The sequence below is a fragment of the Bombyx mori genome, chromosome 21, assembly GCF_030269925.1.
Source record: "Bombyx mori chromosome 21, ASM3026992v2".
NCBI lineage: Eukaryota > Metazoa > Arthropoda > Insecta > Lepidoptera > Bombycidae > Bombyx > Bombyx mori.
In genome coordinates this window covers 7820992-7843225 of record NC_085127.1, presented here as the reverse complement: position 1 = coordinate 7843225, position 22234 = coordinate 7820992, and the positions used below count along the sequence as shown (strand labels likewise).

General features: G+C 41.6%; 1 protein-coding gene and 1 long non-coding RNA gene across 2 annotated transcripts in view; both read right to left on the bottom strand.

Moving 5' to 3' along the window:
• NGR-A21 (neuropeptide receptor A21) overlaps nt 1-22234 on the bottom strand; it is a 117854-nt gene that overhangs the window by 70912 nt on the left and 24708 nt on the right.
• On the bottom strand, nt 9746-10637 carry LOC134200824 (uncharacterized). Its single transcript, XR_009975884.1, has 2 exons — nt 10285-10637; nt 9746-10033 (listed from the first exon to the last, which is right to left on the bottom strand). It is a non-coding gene; the product is annotated as an uncharacterized LOC134200824 (long non-coding RNA).

Here is a 22234-nt window from a genome sequence, read left to right as displayed (position 1 = left end):
AAGCGTGATATGTATTCCACGTCCTCCGGTTGTGTTATTACTGAATTCAGCATTACTGTTAAATTACGTCTTTCCTCCGTAGTATTAGGAATGTTTTTGTTCGTGGGCCAGTAAGACGGCTCTCGGGCAAGCCACGGCGGGCCATTAAACCACATTTCATTATTTAGAAATGTTTCAGGAAGCATCCCACGAGATGGAGCATCTGCTGGGTTATCCTCAGATGGAACGTGACGCCAGCACCTTGCAGGAAGTCGTGAGAGTATCTCGCTCGTTCGATTAGACACGAAAGTTTTCCATTCATGAGGTGGTGATCGAAGCCACGCTAACACAATAGAAGAATCTGACCATGCGTATATATCTTCGCAGTTCACACGATCTTTATAAATACATAGCACCCTCTCACACAGCTGAGACAATAATACCGCCGCACATAACTCTAAGCGTGGTATCGTCAAAACCGGTTTGATAGGCGCCACGCGAGTTTTTGCAATTAAAAGAAAGCATCTAACATTACGTTGTAAGTCCGTAAGACGTAGGTAAATGCTAGCAGCATATGCTTTCTCGGATGCGTCCGAAAACCCATGAATTTGGACAGCATATGTATTTGGCAAAACATAACGTGGAATTTCTAATTGCGATAAGAGTGGCAACTCATTGATAAAGGTCGACCACGCGTTTGCTATATTCACGGGCAGTGGGTCGTCCCAGCCAACTTTTGATAACCATAATAATTGTATTAAATGTTTGGCATATAAAGTGACAGGAGCGAGCCAACCCATGGGATCATAAATTTTCGCTATTTGAGAGAGAATCGCACGTTTTGTTATTTTATCGGTTCCTACTTGAACAGAAAATGAAAAGACGTCAAGCTTTGGGTTCCACTGCAGACCAAGGACTTTTATTTGCATATCATTTTCCATGGAAGCGAAGGATATGTTGTCCTGCCGCTCACCGTGAAGTCTTGGCGTCTGAACTGCCGCGAGTATCGCGGGCGAGTTGCTGCACCACTTTCGCAGTTCGAATCCCGCTGATTGACAAATACCAATTAATTGTTGTTGTAAAACTAAAGCACGTGACTCGTCACTTTCTCCCGTGACTACGTCATCAACAAACACTTGGTCCCTCAGGACCTCCGAGGCTAACGGGAACCGCGTCTGCTCATCGACAGCTAGCTGTCGTATCGTGCGTAGTGCTAAATATGGTGAAGAACTAATGCCGAAAGTAACTGTTCGGAGTCGATAGTCGCGTACGGGTTCATTTAATGATGACCGCCATAAGATTCGTTGAAAATCGCGATCCGACTCGCGTATTAAAATGCTTCGGTACATTTGTTTTATATCTGCCGTGAAAGCAATAGAATTTAATCTAAATTTTAGTAAAACATCGACTATGTCTTGATGCAATTTAGGACCGACTAACAATATGTCATTCAAAGACTTTCCATTGGAAGTTTTGCAACCTGCATCAAAAACAACGCGCGTTCGAGTAGTAGTACTCGATTCTTTGACCACGCAGTGGTGCGGTATGTAATACGAATTGTCCGGGACCAGGGACGGAGTGTGAACTAACTCCATGTGCTCAAGATCATCGTATTCTTTTAAACACGTGTGATAGTCCATTTTTAACAAATGATTACGTTCTAAACGATATTCTAATTTATTTAATCTAGATAAAGCTATACTCCGGGATTCACCTAAGGATGGGGAATCCGGTCTAAGCGGAAGGGGGACTATGTATCGTCCGGTTTTGTCACGAGTATGTGAGCTAACAAATAACGATTCGCACAAAGTTTCATCTGGAGTGAACTCTTTCCTTTCAGGCAACGACTCCAATTCCCAAAATTTTGTTAGTTCCATGTCATCGTAGGATGAGCTAAAACTTGAATGATAAACTTGCATTCCTGTAGTAACAGGGGAAGAATTGTGATTGAAAGAAAGACTACCTAACAATAGATAACCGAAGATGCTATTTATAGCTATCGGCGAACCAGGTAGTCCCGTAATCACATTGCCTAATAATATTTGGGACAGTATGTCCGCACCTAAAAGCATTTCCACTGGTTGTGGAGTATGAAAATTGGGATCAGCTAATGTAATATTCTGTATATGAAGCCATTCCGTGAAAGGTAAAGAAACACTTGGCATATTTTGTAAAACAATCTTTGGTAAAATAAATGCTTCAACCGGGATCGAAGGCTGATCCCCATTACGAGGGGTAACGCAGAACGTTACGACGCCATTCGGGTATACAGGCCTATTATCACCCACACCGAACACCGGAACGTTAGTATATTTACGCGCTAAATTTAAACGCTGCGCGCAAGCCTCTGTGATAAATGTCGCCTGACTACCACTATCTACAATACATCGAACGATGTGCTTAATACGCGGAGTCACATATACATGGATGAGCGCTGTGGCTAACAAAACTGTACCCCGAACACACGATGCAGTAGACTGTGCGTGATTCACCGCGGTCATGACGTGTTGAGCGGCTACGTCAGATTGAGATGTATCGTTGCGCGAGAGAGATGCAGAACTACTTTCTGTCATACCACTATTTACTGTAACTGACAAACGATGAGAATCAAAATGAAGCAAAGTGTGATGTCTTTTTTGACACGAGCGACACACAAAATTGGACTTGCATTGTTTCACATCATGACCGACATTTAAACAATTAAAACAAACGTTTTTATTTTGAATGAAAGAATATCTATCACGCGGAGATAAATTTAGAAATTTGCTGCATTTATTTAACGTATGCTGAGCCTCACAACATAAACATATATTGTTCTTCGTGTTTTTATTTCTTAAGGGAACGTCATGAATGACGCTAGCGGCAAATGAACGTCGCGTACCTAAGGTGGCTTCGCTTGACTTAGAAACAACACGCGATGCATTTTGCGGTAATGTTCGAGAACTACCCCCATGTGCGACCATTTTATCATTTGTATTTAAACTAACTGAATTTGAGTTTGAAAACTGGCATGCAGATAACTCACGTTCTAAGAAGTTTATTAACGTGTCAATGTCTGGAATATCGCATGGTTTTATTAGAGATAACTCGAACCTCTTACGTATTGAGGGTGGTATTTTACGCAGTAGGATGTTCAATAATAAAAAACTCCATTGTTTCGTGGGCAATGGCATAACTTCCAACGCTTTTATATTTTCTTGATACACGTTCAGTAAATTACGCAAAGTAAGAATGTTTCTTTCGGAACAAGGTTCGATATCGAGTATTTTGTCGATATGTTTCACTGCGATCACCCGTTTATTATCATACCGTGAAATTAAAATGTTCAAAGCCACAAAGTAATTGTCCTCAGTTATCGGTAGTGACTTTATTAAATTATACGGCTCATTTTTTAAAGTTAAAAGTAAGTAACGGAATTTCTCCGTGTTGGTGAAGGCATCACTGTCGTGCACTAACGAACGAAATAAATCATAAAACGGGGGCCACTCTGTAGGTTCCCCGTTGAAACACGGCATAGGCAAAGTGGGTAGTTTGTTTGCGCAACCACCGCTATGAGCATTAAACGAAGAATTTAAAATTGAAGGTCGACTCATTCGTCTACTCTCTTCATCTGATTTTTTCAAACTATTCATATGAGCAATTATGGCGTAGTAACAGTCATTAAAATCACCACGAATTTTAAGCTGTTCATCTTTATCGAAACATTTTGTTTTTATAAGAACTTTTTCAATTTTGGATTGTAATTTTGAGAATTTTCTGTGTTGAGAAGTTAAGTCTATAACACGAGATCTAAATTGTTGTTCATTTATTTGAGCAACTTGTAATGTACGTTTGATATCCTCAAGAATTATTTCGCGTTCAAACAAATCTTGTTCGATATCCGCCATGATGGCTACGAAGCAGCGCGAGTTAATGGCGGTTATCGTGAATTTTATTTTATTACAAATAAAAAATGAATACTAACTCAAGACAACACAAGGTCACGCTAAGCAATTCGGTTCGAATGGACCAAAAAAATATGTACAGTAAGGAACGAAATAAGTCTGAAGACTTACCGGTTCACCTTCCTTCCACTGCCTCGCGCTCCCTGGGCTCAGCGTCGTTTCCGGAGGTGGGACCGTCTGTCCCTTGACTGGTACACGATGAACAATTGTCGCTGGTTCTAATGGTTACGCGTGACTTGCGTTGGGTAATTTTTGTTGTTTGTAATAAAAGAATGTCTGTCGCGGAACGCGTGTGTTAAGTTACTATGTGACGGCGATCTCAGCCCGTAGGCTGGGAGGGGTTGCTCAGCAAGCTTCTGGTTGGCTAGCCGGCCGTCCACAGGCGAGATCGAACCTTACTGTACCTAGGTTAAGATTTGTGTTGTCTTGAAGATGTATTGCCTAATACTCGATATTAATAAAAATACAGAAACACGAAAAATCTGTTTCAGTACGAAACACACCTAAAAAACACTAGTCAAAGGTAACAAAGATGCTACTTTGAAATATACTATATAATACTTTTTTTAAACATAATTTAAAGTAATAACCAAACGTCCATCAAAAGCCACCGAAACTCAATAATAATTGCCTCTGCAAGGGTCTTTGTGTAATTTCGTTGGACACGTTAACACCAACATCGCTATCTTGAATATTCCTGCTGTAAATTCTACAAGATAATTGTGCAGTGACACGGCCGCTGCTTACTACCTTATCTATATATTAATACGTGAAGCAAAAAAATTGTATCCCTTTTTACGAAAATTGCGCGGACGGAGGAGTATGAAATTTTCCACACTTATAGAGAATATAGAGAAGAAGTGCACAATACTAATATTTTTTTTAAATAATGCATAAAATATACATTAAATCAATAAAGAAAACATTATACACACTACATACCATGTATTTGACGCACACACGCATGCATACTATTTATTGTCAAACTTTTGTTCTTGACGTCTGTTGTCAAATTGAGAATACATTAAATATTGTTTGCCTTTGTTAATATTTTTAAAGTGTAGTCTTGACGAAATTTGAGATTAACGAGGATTATACAATTATAATAGTGTACAAATTTACAATTTCAATTAATTATAGTCGAATTTCGACTACTGCGGGACCTCTAGTCATAATAAATTTCAGCCTAATACGAATTAGTTGACGCCAAATATGTACTAAACGTTTGCCTAAATGTGTTTTAGCACGCTTCTAGGTAATATCACTACACTTATTGACGCACTGCACGAATATTCTGAATTCAATACGAACTAGAGTAGATTTTAGTTTTATGAAAATAAAATCCCAAGCAATCAAATTTCAACCGGTGTTCAATGAATAATTTGCTAATTGGCCAAACGAAAGTTTTCAATAATTTGAAACTAATCTCTGATGACTAGATTGAGTTGGCTAACATTAGAATTGATTAATAGCAATTAATTTGCAATATGACAAGTAATTGCGTTAATTTATACTATCATTAGTTCGAAATACATATCTTAGCAAATTCTCAACAATACGTTGCTTTTGAAGCAATTTACGTCTATAGATCAAAGTCAAGGAGATGTTCAGTATTTATCAGATATACACACATGATTTAATCGAACCATTCCGATGAAAATCAACTACAATACAAAAGATACATAATATGTAATCCCTAAATACTCAATTTAATATTAACGAGTGTGAGATAATATATACTATGCGTGTGGGTGTTGTGTTGTGTTGTGTACCTTTGTTTTTATTCAACTTTGCTTGTTTTTGTTTTTGGTGTTTACTTTTTGTTTATTATTATATTATATTCAAATTAGAATATTAAATTGTTCTTACAACATAATTTTTTTTTTGGTTAATTTCATATTATGTATATTAGGTCTTTACCAACGAAATTGTTGTTTAGTATGTTGAAAAGTTTACGAACATTTTTTTATTTCTATCAATTAAAATATCCAATCGTGATATTGTAGCGGTAAGAGGGCGTGTTTCGATCACAGCCATAATTTTTCAATGCTCGTCTTGAAAAAGGCGTACGGGAGTCAACAAATCTTCCAAAGGTACTTTTTCCGTGTCTCGGGCATCGTTGCCCAGAAGTTGTCTAAGCTTTGAAAAGGAGAATTCTGTCAGTGCAAGGTCTGGTGAGTACGATGGAGGGCGCAAAACTTCGAACCCTAACTCTTATAGCTCAGATATCGTTTGTTTGTTATGAAGTCGAGCGTTGTTGTGCAAGGACGAACGATTAACCAAGGATGGCTTGCCAGGAGTTTCTCAATCATTGTGTCCAGTTTCTCATAGAACGCATCTGCAGTAATGCATTAATGCTGGTGCAATTTGGTAAGAAGCTACTAAAATTTGCTTTTTGAGTGTTGATAAAGAAGAATCATATTCATATTTTTCGAATAAATAAAGCCTACCACCACAAATAAAAATCTAAAAACGTTTTTTGTTGAAGCTTTAAATGAAAATGGTGTATCATTCCAAATCTAATTTGTATCCAGTGGTTTACTGTAAATGAGACCCGCATTTGGAGCATAATAAAAAAGGTTAAACATCACAATGGAAGGGAATTGTACATTATTTTTAATTCTACGGAGATCGTAATATTTAAATATCCGTACACTTTTATTCTAAAATTAGCATTAATGTTCAATCCTTATATGTTTGCGGTCATTAGCTTAATTCTAATGAATTCCAGTTGTAATTCATGTCTTGGAAAAAAGGTTCAACGTAAAATTTCATAGCTTCAGTCTGCGGCTACGAATACCTACATTCAATATTCATGATTTCAGTTTACTTTGAAAGTTCGATTAAGTGATTTCAAATTATGTTTTAATTCAGTTCGTGCAGATTTAGTGCGAAAAGATTCTTAATAAATCTCGAAATACTTCGTTAGGCTTCAACATGATGATATTAATTATAGCATTAATATTGAAATCCATGCTTCAACCTCATCTCAAAATGGCGGTAGTAGGCCGAGAGATGGTCTATCCATTTAAAGCAAGAAAAGTCTAGGAATGAAGACTCTCCTATATCCTATCGAAGAATAGACTAATACACTATCATTTTGTAAATTATACTATGTAACAGTTTTCAACATGTTTATGTTTAAAGTTACATTTTCCAGATCTCAAATTTGTTTCTACATTTTGTTTTCCTAAGCACTTTCCAAAGGACTTATTTAAACAATGATATTTATTTCAAGAGCAAGATACGCCGCTATGAATTGACTGATTCAGGTATACCTTATATCCAATCTGCTAAAAGCTATCAATATTTCCAACGATTAATGTAGTGGCCAAGCCCTGTTATTTTTGGAGAACGTTATGATTGTAGTGTAAATGTCATTCTATCGACCTAATCGTGATATCTGTGAGCAATACTTTTAAATACAACCCATCTCTTACGTCACATTTTATTGTAGTTACTTTTGTTGGAGTTTAGCTTGTACTATTAATATTATATTATATATATTTATTTATTTTTTCGGGCCGGGGGCCGATCCTCCTACGAGGTCCCCGCGCCTAGGGGGCGCGCGGGGTATGTGAGACTCAACGATCTGCAGGTGTTGAGAGCAGATCGCGGGCCCAAGGATTTTAGGGCCCACCCACTAAACGACTCCCCTGCACTCTTACACCCGACGTCCGATCTCCGTCCGGGGTCAGAACCCGTTCAGAGTAGGGGGGTTCCCGCGGTCAACACTACAACCAGACACGCGGCGCCACCCCGAGGACGCCCGACCGACGGGTCGTCGAGGCGATAGTCGACGACCAACGACGTCGGTCTCCGCGGTACGGCGGCCCTACCAGGCCGCCCGGGCGGTGCCGCTGGTGTTCCGGGATACCCCGCTGGGCCAGAACCAGCCTGCCGGGTCGGAACGCGATACACCGCCGACCGGGTATTAATATTTTCCCTGCATTAAGAAATATATAATTCTAAAAGTACTGCGCATTTTTATTAAATTTACTAACCTGATTCGCATGATATTCGTAATTGTGGAACGAAAAGCAATTTTGTAAGTTCTTCAGTATCTCCTTCTGTATCTTTCAGCCTACAGATATCTACTACTGGAGAAATGCTTTTTCAAAGCCTCGCCACAGCAACCGATCCTGCACTGCCTGCATTCAGCAGATTCCCGCGGGCTCTAACAATTTTTTTTAATTTTTTTATTTTGCTTAGTTGGGGGGAAGAGCTCACAGCCCACCTTGTGTTAAGTGGCTACTGGGGCCCATAGACATCTACAAGGAAAATGCGCCTCCCACTTTGAGATATAGGTTCTAAGGTCTCAAGCACGGAATAGATAAATAAGGTTGGAATGGTAATGTAGGCGGGGCAAGCGTGCCACAGTTATGATAGAACAAACATAACTCGACCGATTCTTTCATTCACCGCGTTTAGTGCGCTTCGGAATACTTGGGCGAACAGATCTCCGCTTTATAGTGCCGTGTTGTGCAATTATAACTTGTAAAACAAAAAATCAGACCTCAAGTATAGAGCGAGGAGGTATATCTTTCGATCGGTAAGTCGAAATTACCATTTAATTACAATATTATTTGTCTAAAACATAAAAATATACTGAGCATTATGAAATTCCAAACATTAACAATATTATTGCAACAAGTTATAAATGACATACATTGCGCGATGTGTACTCGCCCAATGAACGCAATGACCAAGTCAGCTTCCAATGTACTACATGCATTGCGTTCTCTACACTTCAATCTTTGAAATTTCGGCCTTTGCCCTGATTGGCCGTTGCAGTTTGTCGATAGTGAGGTGACCATGTGGTGAAATAAAATCATCGACAGAATTCTCGACTATATTTACATTTGACATGGATAATTTTTGCATTATTTTATATTTAATTAATGATACCTAGTATATTCTTAGTGAGACGTATTTTGAGTAAAATAAATATGTATTATTATTATTGAATTATTATCATTGAATTAATGTGAAGGTATAATATAAAGGGACATGTAGACCTCTCATTTACGGGTATTTACTATATTGTATAAGACGTATTAAAATCTAAGTAAAATGCTATTTGACTTATGCAGTAAATTAAAAATTTTAGGTTTCCTAAAGAACCTAACGCCAGGGAACAATGGATTGACGTGACAGGTAGAGGAAACTGGAGACAAAGACGAGTACTATTTGCTCTAAACATTTTACTGAAAATTATTTTACCATAAAAAAATCAGAATACACTTAGTTTTGAAAAATTCATTCGCAGTTAATAGCAAGCGCCAACTGCTTAACAAATAAGTTTTATTCCAGGGACAGTGACTATTTGTAATTAATAAAAGTAAAATAGTTTTCATTTTCAATATTTATTTCATGTTTCATTTTCTCCATTCATTCATCAGATAATTTATCGATAAAGAATATCGATTTTATCAAGCACTAGTGTGTATGAAAATTTTTATTGTCTTTTTGCGTGTGTGAGTGTGTATGCCTACGGGTGTTTTGTGCTAGTTTGCGAACGAATATCTGTCCTGAGATTTATGTGTGGGTGTTTTTGTTGTGTGCGAAATGCTTGTAATCACAGTATGTGTATGTGTAGAAATTAAAATAGTGGGGATGAAGCGGCGACACTGGTTCTCATACAAAATTAGAGCAAAGGCCTTTCCAACCTTATTTATCTATTCCGTGGTCTCAAGTATAGTTACAACCGCTGCCCCACCCTTCAAACCGAAACGCATTACTACTTCACGGCAAAAATAGGATAGGTGGTGCGACAACTGCTTAGTCTTTCCTTTAAAAAAAAAAAGAAAAAAACTAGTGTCTCAGTTAAAAGAATATATATTACAAAAAAAAAACAGGCAGTTGAGCACACAAATTTGTAGGGTGTGGTTGTACGGCCGATCTGACTCTCCCTCTGTAGGTTACCCTCCTGAATTCCGGCAGCCAACGGACGTGGGTTGACCCGCTGAAGCACCACGTCTGGACTCCTGGAGGTTTCCTGGGCTGGCTAGATCACCAGGGTACGGGTTACTGTGCGGAGATGACCTTTTCAGCACAGACGCAGATTATCAAGCGAAGCAAGAAGCGTGAAAGGCAGCAAGGCATGAACCCTGGAAGCGATAAGACCAACTTCACGAACTGGTTTATCTACCTTCCGATCTGGTTGACCAACGAGAACTCGAGCAAGGTACCCACATCTTGTGGCGAGATTATCGTGGTAGTGGACAACCAGAACGGAGTAAATTCACAATAAAAAATGAAAGCAAAAAAAAAACAAGTGAAATATAGCTGTGCATAATTAGCAAAAAAATAGAAAAGAAGTAATGCGTTAAAAAATAATAATATGCCATTTCCAACTCACCCTAAAAGCGGGGTCGAATCCGTTTATTTTAATCGTGTTAATATTAAACAGCACACGATATTGCTGTACTAAATATATTTTTTAAATAAATTATTTGTAGGTAAGTCGTCTAGGTTTGAAAACGAACTTTAACTGAACTCGAATACAAACGTAAGACTAATAAGGAAGTCTAGTGACGACTGCCGGCGGCTGCGCAGTGTCTGCGCCAGCCGAACCTACGTCTCGGGGGGAGGTGGGAACTATTGTTCTCACCTCAGCGGTACAGTCGATAAAATAACTGCTTTGAACATTAATACTTTTGTTTTAAGGTTTTTTTTTATCTTTTTATTTTGCAGACAATTTCAGTTGTAACATTACGTTACAGTGGTGGTACCTACCCGCGTGGACTCATAAGAGGTCCTACCACCAGTAATTACACAAATTATAATTTTGCGGGCTTGATTTTTATTACACGATGTTATTCCTTCACTTTGACTGTGCGTGCGAGCGCAATATTAATCTCCGTAATCACTACTCTGTAGACGGCATTATCTGAAGTTGTTTTGAAATCTTCGCGGCCTGAAGGATAAGACGCCCGGTATTTTCATATTAAGCGATGGGACTATGCCGTTGTTTACGTCTCGCAGGCAACAATTTTTTTTATAAAAAATATAACATTTGACACATCGTCACGAATGACTGGAAGTCGATGACGATAAAACATCGTTTAATAAAGACTTACCACCGATCTGCATTTTTACCGTTGGTATTACGAACTTATTTAGCTATTTTGCCGAAAAGTATTATTTTTTTACAATTGAAACATAGACCTAAATTCTAAACGTAGGTGGCGGAAACCAATATATACTTATGGCCTCCGGTAACAAAAATCTTAAATCTAAGTCTTTTGATAAGTAAAACAAGTGTTACGTAATAATGATGTTAATTTTAATTGTTCAATTCGATATTTACAGTCTAGTTGATGAGCGTGAGTGAGCGGTGAGCTACTATGAGTGAGTATTCAACTGTCCTACCTATTTTTAAAATATGCTACGATATATTAAATCACATTAAACTGATATAGGACCTTGACCTTTACGATTCGACGTTTAATTTGGAAATTTCACACAGACCCTTCTCATAAAACTCCCGCGTGGTAGCACGGGGTCCTGAAAAAACGATGCTCAGTAAATACGCAATATTCGACAAATAGTTTTGGGGCTTGCCTTATCTCAATATCGGTTCTGTTTACGATACAACACGAGAGTGGATGTTAAACAATATTAATGGAATTGCGTAACACAGATAAAAGGTAGATAATGGAACGAATATATATAGGTAAATCAGCCTTTTCATAATAATACTAGGCTGATATTAATGATTTTGTTTTCCACAGAGAGGCAAGTGCATTGGTATTGCTGGGTGCTGAGGAGCACTCTTTTCGGGCGGATAATTTTCGCGAGTATGCCGGTCGTTCTACTGTTTGACTAGTATTCATCGTCGAGCGAATTATAATGTTGGGCCTCGATTTAGTGTCCAATACACCCCAGACTAAGTAGTTAAACGGACCATGGATAGCGCTAATCGAAGAACCTTGGTGACGAGCAGGGGCAGGGCGGCGGAGAGATTACTGGTGGTAGGACCTCTTGTGAGTCCGCGCGGGTGGGTACCACCACCGTGCCTATTTCTGCCGTGAAGCAGTAATGCGTTTCGGTTTGAAGGGTGGGGCAGCCGTTGTAACTATACTTGAGACCTTAGAACTTATATCTCAAGGTGAGTGGCGCATTAACGTTGTGGATGTCTATGGGCTCCAGTAACCACTTAACACCAGGTGGGCTGTGAGCTCGTCCGTCCATCTAAGCAATAAAAAATAAAAAAAGAGATTGGCGACGAGTGCGACATGCGTCAGCTTGCCCTCGGTAACCCTCCGTGAGTGCTGTCTATTCCGACGTTAAGGCGGAAGTTTTATATTGGCAGATTCAACTCCGACATGGGCCACCTATCGTTTCACTGCGTAGGCGGAGGTCTGGCAATTCCACTTGGAAATGACTGGCTAAAAGCAAACCACTTGCGATCCATATCTCGCATGTCTGAGAAAATCGAAAATATCCCCTACGTCCGGATTACTATCATATTTTCCTGAATTACAGCTTTGCCACGTTCCGTCAGGCGTCAAAGCTCATCTCTCCGAGCGCCTAATGATTCGAGACTATCAGTTATAATAAGATCATGTATTGCGTCAACGGACTGCTTTTGCCGCCATTGGACATGATCGTGTGTTTTGGTGACGGGATTTTGCTCTAGCAAGCCCGCAATACGGAAAAAAATTTGAATGTGTAATTCATTAATATTTTTATAAAATATTTTTTTACTTTTAATTCACTAAATAAAAATTAAATAACGTAAACTTTTTCACATCAATCTCGACACGAATCATTAAGCCTGATGTCATATGTGGCTAATCAATATTGTATGATTGATGCTTAGCTCATCGTTTATTTTGCCCTTAAATGACACTGGCTTTGTTTTGGACCACGAAAAAATTCTTGGCCATCCTTTTACACATCAGATTATGAATTAAACCTATGCTTTAGATGCGGTATATTAGGAATTAAACCTATGCTTTAGAGCTTGGTTTTTCCTGTTATATAGACTGTTCCTGTTATATAGATAGACCTCGATACGCTGTTATGGTTAATGAATTTCAAAACAAATAAAGATTTTTTGGCAATCGTGGTCCAATAAATCTGTATAACTCTTTTACTCTTTTTCTCTTAAAAAATTATTTGATGGAGTACCATCAAATATTTTTTTTTGCTGCGTGGGCGAGCTCGCGTCCCACCTGATTTTTTTCGGTTACTGAACCCCAAAGACATCTACAACGTAAATGCCGCCATCTGCCTTGAGATATGATTTCTAAGGTCTCTGTTCATACAATACAACGGCTGCCCCATCCTTCAAACCGATACGCATTACTGCTTCATGGCAGAAATGGGCAGGGTGGTGGTACCTACCCGTGCGTACTCACAAGACCTCTTACCACCAGTGTGCGTTGTGTAAGCGTAATTGTTTGATTGTGAATCCTTACGAAAATAGGAAGTGCCCTAGTGAGGGACGTATGTATCTCGAAACATTTAGTCTCTGTTGTTATCAAAGGATTATTTGGATTAAGCCCAATAAAAAATGAGAGGTTAGTATAGTCCTGATAATTCAGTTGTATTGTAAAACGAAGTTAGTTTCATACATTTTAATTTATTAATATAACATGCACTTTTTAACCTAAATAAAGTGATAACCGAACACATAAGGCGTAAACTCTTAAGATTTCGTTCTGTTCGCTAATGGTTTCTTTTCTATTTTTAATACGCTTTTATTAGCTTCAGACGTAGTTTGATGTATGTTTGTAACGGAATCTTTGAACATGATTTTGACTGCCTTCAAAACGTCGGATTAACTCGAAATTTGGTGTACTTATTAAGGACAGATGAGAATTCAATATTACAAAGAAATTCAACTAAAAAATGAAAAATAAATAATAGTTTACAAAAACTAACAAAATACGCTTTTCCAACTAAGAAATAGAGAAGAAATTTTAATAAATTTGAATTAAAAATAGTGTAAGAAAAAATGATTTTATTGTAAAAAAAGCGTGGGGTGCATGGCATCAGCAGTTATAAATATTTTCTGAACAGATACGAGTATGAGTAGAAGGGTTATTTTGACAATATCCTGAAAAGCACCCCATGCTCTTTTACAATAAAATCATTTTCTTACACTATTTTTAATTAAAATTTATTAAAATTTATTTTCTATTTTTTGTTGGATTTTCTATAAAAGCGTATATTGTTAGTTTTTTTAAACTACTTTTTAATGTGGATATTGGTTTAATATCATTAACAGTCGCAATCTGAGATATAGCTTAGATCAACGTTCAAGATATTTCATGAGATAATTTAGTTATCGTATCCTCAAATAAACAAGTCTCTCCTTATCCTATTACACTAAGTTAAGTCATAGAGCTGCACGTACGTGATCCTAATAAACGAGGAGCTTCATTCCTCATTAGTGTATCTCAAAATAATATTTTTATATAAATTCGTACCTAAATGCATTCCATATACAAACATAACGTAGATTTAATATATATTCATAAGTTGAAGTCGATGTATTTTTTTAAATATATACTAAACTATATAACGCGTAGCGTATTAAATTTACATATCAATAGGGTTATTTTCTGTGTTTTACATCATTTGAATATCATATGAGACGATGAATCTTAAATGGTTTCTTTATAATATTGGGAGTCCATTTTTAAATAGCTATATAAAAGCGTTAAGCAAAAGATATTCACAAAATTTGAACAATAACTACTGACGTGTTTTGTAAATTGATGGAAGACAAAATAAAGGTTAGTGGCTATTAACTTGGCTCAGTTAAATTTAACAACTCATCGCTGAATGATACGATTTTAACTTTTGTTTTCACATGTATTCATTCCCCTTCGTGACATAAGTAGCTTTTATTTTTTAGCTAAAATGGGCTGAAGCGTTACGTAAGCTCCCCAAAACCGATCGAATCTCCTATCGCGTGGGCACAACGGATGTCCCACCCTTCGAACTGGATTAACATCAATAGATAGAATCGCGGTATCAACTTGTATGAACTGGGTAGAGGAGTTGAGATTCCATAGAAATCACAACGAGAATCTCGCTACGTAACTAAAGACAACAGGTCAAAAATTCACTTCTTTTGTATCACTTTCTCATATTTCGCGTTAGAAACATGTAGATTTGTGGCACTTAGTTACTTAAGATGACAATTTACCTGAAGCTATGCGTATTACAATATTTTAATGTGTAAATTATGTATTTCTTTTATCAAATTATTCTGAAAGCCGTAAAAGACAATTTCAGAATCAAATTATATTTAAATATGAAATTATAAATAGGCGGGCTACCTTCAATGGAGCGATTAACTTTATTTATTAACGGTAATCTATCAAAACGTGCCACGTCGCTATAGTGAATGTACTTCTGCGGGTGACCAATTTCACGGGAAGAATGACATGATAAAATCAACTTATATTTCGACTTTTTTATACTTACTTTCGAACTTATATGAGAAGAAGATTCACATTTTAGAGATCCGTTGTATTGTCATAGTATATACAAGTACTTTTTCCACATTCGATTAGGAAACATAAACTTGAAGAGTGTGTCTAATATTAAAAAGAGGAAAGATTTGTTTTTTTGTTTGTATTGAATTGGCTCCGAAACTACTGAACCGATTTAAAAAATTCTTTCACTGTTGCAAAGCTACGCTATCCCCGGGTGACATAGGCTACATTTATTATATTCTCAAAAAAATTAGGGACCACTACTGAAACTCAAATAATGTAACCCAATGTGTAAAAAAATACCTAAAATTCTTTACATCGGGTGCGCTACTACCCAAGCGAAGCCGGGGGAAGGCCCCTAGTTTAATTATAACTTTCCTTTTGATTCGTGTATTCCATATTCCATACAAACAAGCCTATATAACAGAGACGCTTTAGATAAATACCTAACAGACATTGTAGCTGATTTAAAATTCTTCCTGGCTGAAATCGTATTATTTCACAGCTTTGTCACTCTTCAACATGGAGCTCATGACTGCTTCATCTCAGATAGATGATGGCACCTATCCATGCAAACTCAACCTTTCCACGAATTACGGAAATTTATAAACATTGCAGTTTTGTTTTTTTAAGTGCTCTGAGGAATTGTTCGAGATGATGCCGGCATCTCGTTTTTACCATCGCACCGCCCGCCACCGGAGTAGAGTTCGTCCATACTACCTGGAGCCACTGCGGTCATCAACAGTGCGTTTCCAGAGATCTTTTTTGCCACGTACCGTCCGGCTATGGAATGAGCTTCCCTCCACGGTGTTTCCCGAGCGCTATGACATGTCCTTCTTCAAACGAGGCTTGTGGAGAGTATTAAGCGGTAGGCAGCGGCTTGGCTCTGCCCCTGGCATTGCTGAAGTCCATGGGTGACAGTAACCACTCACCATCAGGTGGGCCGTATGCTCGTCTGCCTACAAGGGCAATTAAAAAAAAAAAAAAAAAACGATGTTGTTTCATCAAAACTACGTTCGTGAACATGTGTTAGGTAAAATGATTCTTTAGAAATATTTACATTTATTTTGATTCCACAATTTTGTATTTCTAATAATATTCCTATTGATATTTATTGCCCAGTGGCGTTGCTTATAATAATTACAACATGCTTCTTGTCGTATAACAAATTATTAGACCATTTTTACCGGTTTTCATTTTAATGGTTGTAAAAAAGGGCTTCATGTGATTGCGTACCAACACTCTTCCAATTTGTTCCGTGAAAAAGTAATGCGTTTTGCTTTGAAAGGTGAAGCAGCAATTGTATTATAAAACTGAGAGTCATAGCTCATATCTCAAGACAGCATTTAGGTTGCTGATGTCTATGGGTTCCGGTAACCACTTAGCACCGATGGGTCGCGAACTTGTCCATCTATCTAAGCAACAAAAAAAAAACAAAAATTAACTTATATTTTTTGAAACTTGAATTATCTTTTAGAACCATATATTATAGTAATCAATAAAAAAATATTCGTTTAAAGAATCTTATTGATTTTATTAAATACAATTAAAGAAAGCATGTAGTCATCAACACCATTAATTCTAGATATTGACAGCAAGAATGTTTGTTTGATTGTTTTGAAAACATAAACAGATAATTCAAGGCATGTAGATAAGAATATGTGGCGACACAAAACGATTTTATCAGTATTCAGTTGTTTTATATAATAGTAATGTAAAAATGAAAGTCTATTTCCATGAGCGCATATTGTATATTTGATACTTTAAATACGTTCTAATGTTAAAATACCCGACTTTATCAATAAGGATATTTGTAATATGTCTCTGCGTGTAAAATTACTGTATACATGTTGCATTATTGTACGTATATCGTTCACCGTTTTTTTTTCCCTACCTATGCTGATAGCCTTGAGAGGCTATTTCAGCTTCATCCTAACGTTAGTAGGTGAGCTCGCGGGGCTCAACCGGAGAGTTGCTAACACTGACCCTAGCAAGAGCAGTGCTTCGCTGAATCTACCACCGGATCGGAAACGCGACCCACTGAGAAGATCCGGCGAGAAACTCAGTGGGCTGTGTCTATGGGTTAGTTCGCTCGTCGAGCCCTTCGTCGCAAGCGACGGGTTCGACGAGGACGGTGACCGGTGCTTGTGGTGCCTAAAAGCACCGTTAATGGATCAGGAGGATCCGTAATGACGTGCTTTGGGCGACGTCGACGGTTTACCATTCGGTCTACTGGGTCGGGTATGTAATTTCCAGCGGCTACGATGAGAGGGTTCTCATGTCGTGCCGCCTTCTCAAAATGGCGCAGCGATGCCGACTGTAGATACTTACTAAGAGAGTCGAGCTCCAGGTCGTCGTGGAGATCCACATTCCTAAGGAACCAAGGCGCTCCGACGGCTATCCTGCAGAATCGTGATTGAATAACCTGAAGGGATTTCAAGTGGTTGCGGGCTGCGTGAGCGAACACTACGCTTGCATACGTCATGACGGGGCGTATGCAAGTTTTGTAGAGAGTTACCTTATTGCGGAGGGACAGTTTGCTTCGACTACAAAGCATTGGATAGAGTCGTCCTAGAATAAACGCGGCGCGGTCGCGTACCGTTTTTATATGGGGACGGAATGTCATCCCTCTGTCGAGGGTGACGCCTAGATATTTGACCTTCGAGACCCACGGAATGGGCTGGCCAAAGAGAGTGATGGGACTAACGGCGGAGGTGTTTGCGCGCCTACTACGGAGTGGGATGCTCGAAGTGATGTTCGGAGGGCGACCCCTTTTGAAGAGCACCGCTGCGCTTTTCGTGGGGTTGATGTCTATTCGCCACTTCCGGAACCACTGTCCCAGGGTGGCTACTGCGATCTGGAGTCGCCGATGAAGCAGCGACATCTTCCTACACGAGTAGTAGATAGCCGTGTCATCGGCGAAGAGCGCTAGATGGGTCTCCGGAGACCGGGGTATATCATTGATATACAAACTAAATAATAACGGGGAGAGCGCGGAGCCTTGCGGGACTCCGGCGGTCAGTTGACGGGGACGAGAACGAGTTCCCTCTACTCGATATCGAAACGAACGGTTCGACAAGAAGTCTCGTATGATGAGCACGAGTCTGTCTGGCACTCCCATGTTGTATAGTTTATAAATTAAACCGTTGTGCCAGACTTTGTCGAACGCCTTCGCGATGTCGAAGAAGAGGGCGCCGGTCGGGATTTGTTTACGCCTATTTAGTCCTATCAGAATGTGCTCCGTGAGGCGGTGCACTTGTTGTACGCACGAGTGTTTTGAGCGGAATCCGAACTGTTCGTCTATGAGAATTTTGTTCGCGGTAACAAAATTCCAGAGGCGTTTCCTAAGGAGCCGTTCGTAAATTTTTCCTATCGTCGAGAGGAGACTAATCGGACGGTAACTAGAAGTTTCGTTTGTCGGTTTGCCCGGCTTATGTATACCGATAACGTCCGCTTCTTTCCACACCGCGGGAAAGATGCAGTGCGTCATAGCGGCATTTAAAATTGTAGCCAACATTGCTATCAGTTGGACTGGCAAGAGTTTAAGCGCGCGGTTGTGGATGCCGTCGGAGCCGGGTGCCTTCCTAGGTTGTAGGTTGTGGATCGCGTCTCTAACTTCGTCGGTGGTAATGGGGGGTAACGCGTCCGAGGGCGGCAGGGAAGCTCTGCGCTCGACCTCCCTGTCGACTAACTCGGTGTGTTCGGGGTCCGCGTGTTGAGTGCTGGTGGTGCACTGCTCTTGCAGTGCATCGGCCAGCAGCTCAGCCTTGTCATCGTCATCGAATGCCGGTGGTTGGCCTGAAGGGCGTACGAGGGGAGGCATAGTGGCTATAGTTTCGGATTTGAGAGTCCTAGCTAGTCGCCAGTATGCTTGGTGGGAGGGCGCGAGTTGTTCTAAATAACTATGCCAATTATCGTTACGCGCGTCGCTTAAGCGGGAGTGGACTTCGCGTTGTAGACGACGCATCCGAATCCGGTTTGAATGCGTGGGAAGACGATCGTAGGCCCGGATTGCCGCGTTCCTAACTCTTAAGAGATTCCTAAGATCGGGGGACAGTCTGATGCGGTGGAAGCTGTCCTCCACATCGACTTCTTTAGAAGATCTAATGATCGCGGAAGATATGTGATCGGTAATGATGTTTATGGATTCGACGGTGTCCTCGGGGGATAGATTCGAATCCGGGCCGTAAGGGAGGATTGGCGGAGCGGTGTCGGCTAGGCACGTGCCCAGCTTATTCCAATCCACCATGGTCCTCGTAACAGTGACTGGGTTGTGGGGGCGACCGAGCTGCATAACGACAGGTCGGTGGTCCGAGTCGAGCTCTGACATTGCTTCGATGGAACGCAAGCGCAGAGTTACGTTCCTCAGCAGTGCCAGGTCTATAGTGCTCGGACGGAGCGCGATGTTATACGGATAACATGTTGGAGTTGGGGGACCGACTACTTCAAAGGTAAGGTCGTCTATAAACGCGTCGAGACGCCTACCATTTATGTTTGAACTGTGGCAGTTCCACCTAGTGTGGTGGCAATTTAAATCGCCTGCCAGGATGACGGAGTCTCCCATGCCGAACAGTGACTCGATGTCACTGCTCAGAAGGGGCTTGTCCGGGGGGAGATAAACGGATGCGATGACGATCGGCTGGTGTCCCGTCAGCGAGATACGGCACACTGACGCCTCGATATGTGAGAGCGAGGGAGTATCGAGAGGGACAACGTGCAGGGCCCGCCTATAGTAAATGGCAGTCCCGCCTTTGGAGGCGGTGAGTCTGTCATTCCTAACCATGACGTAATTCGCGACTTTCGGGTCGCGACGCGAGGGCTTCAGACAGGTTTCCTGCACTAATAGAATATCTACAAGATTATCGCGGAGGAATTCGAAAATTTGATCGCGTTGCCGCGCGAGTCCGTTAGCATTGTAGAATGCTAACGTAAGGGAATACGGTTTTTCTCTACCTTTTTGCGCCATTGATTACCGGTAAAGATTTTATAACGTACGCGACACGGACTCATAAACGTCCATGTGATCGAACGCGGCCGCGAGCCGCTGTTCGGGGGTTGTCGACCTACGGATAGCGTCAGCGAACGATCGCAGACGGTCGAAGTTCACCGCGGTGACGAAGTCGCGCACGAGCGCGAAGTCGTTGGCGGCAGAGGGTTGCGGGGGACGGAACGCGGGCGCGGGGCGAGGTGCGAGCAGGGGCTGAGGCGCGGGGCGTGTCGCGAGCGGGGGCGGGGGTGCGGTTTGTGTTCCCGCCTTCGTATACGGCAGCGGCTTTTTCCACGCTGAAACCGTGGGAACTGCAGCCGGCACGAAGGCAGGTTTCGGCACTGAGGGTGCCGAAGTCTTTGGGCCGACGGTTCGCGGAGCTGGGAGGGTTGAACGCTTGCGCGGAGCCCTAGGACATCCACGGTAGTTCGCGGGGTGCCCTTGCTTAAGGCATAGGACACAACTTGGGGGTTCGGTCGCGGTTTCCCTAACACGCGAGCAATCTAGTGTGGCGTGGTCGCCGAGGCACTTTACGCAGCGGGGGCGCGCGTGGCAATTACGAGCCGAGTGGCCGTAAAGCTGACATCTGTAGCACTGCCCGGGAGTGCCACGCTTGTGGGGGGCTTCGATTGAGATCCCGGATAGGCCGCAAATTGTCGTGAGACATGCGATCTTCTTTTTGGCCTCCGGGGTGGGTTCTAACGCCACGAGTATCATATTATAGGGCTGTTTGCCCCGCCCGCTGTGCATCCGGTGCACACTAACTATCGGGAGGGCCTGAGCGGTCAGATCCTCCTTTATGTAGTCGATGTCGAGTTCTTTAGGGACTCCGCGTATCACTACGCGGAGCTCGCGGTCCTCCTGAAGAGCATAGGTGTGGAAACCTATGTTCTCCTTTCGGAGGTATGCTGAGAGGGCCCTATGGTCGCCCGGCGTTGCGACCTTTATCTGAATCCCATGCGCGACGTTACGCGCATGGGTATAATTAATTTTATTTGCCTGAAGGGCCTGGGAAACGCGGTTCCACGCAGTTTTTTCCTGGAGAATCAGCGGGGGCGGGGCAGCTGCTTTAGGAGCGGGCGCGGGCTTGGGACGCGGCGGCGGGGTTACGCGGCGAGCGGAGTCCGACTCCGGTGTCACGACTACCTGCGGGCGGGAGGCGGTCGCGGATTTTGTCTGCTTCGTCGTGGAGCTCCGGGACTCCACGGCGCGAGTACGCTTTTTACCGCGCGTTACGGTTTGGAACCCATCCGAAGTTCCAGGCTGAGGGCTTGACGCGGATTCGAAATCCATCTCCGATTCGGTATCGGAGCCTGAACTCGAAACAATCGAGGTCGCGACGGACGATACGAGCGATGACGTAATCGACGCGGGCGCGGGGGTGGGGGTAGCGCTAGGCGCTTCGTGAGTCGCATCGTCGGAACGTGCGCTCGAACTTAACGCGGCGGGGGGCGCGCGGCGTGCCTCCGAGGCACGGTTGAAATACGCGGCGACGGACGCGGGGGGGGAGGGATTGCCACGAGAGGCCCTAAATGCTAAATATTCGGCCCTAATTGACGGGTACCTATCCCGGAGGAACCCGACAAGATCACTGTCACAAACACTTGCACTTTCTTCCATGTTTCTTCTTGCTTCTTGCCCGGGGGGGGCGGCCCCGGGACTTTTGTTGAACTCGCCGAAAGGCGAGGCCCCGGATAGGATAGGATTTGTAACCCCCCTGTGCTGCAGGACAGCAAGGAGCAGGGGGGGGGAATGCCTATGCCGTGAAAACGGCAATCGGCGGGGAAAAGGAAAGGAACCCGCTCGGGCTGTATAGTGCTACAGCAGGCAGAATCGCGAGCGGGGGTCTAGTCTTGAAAAAGACT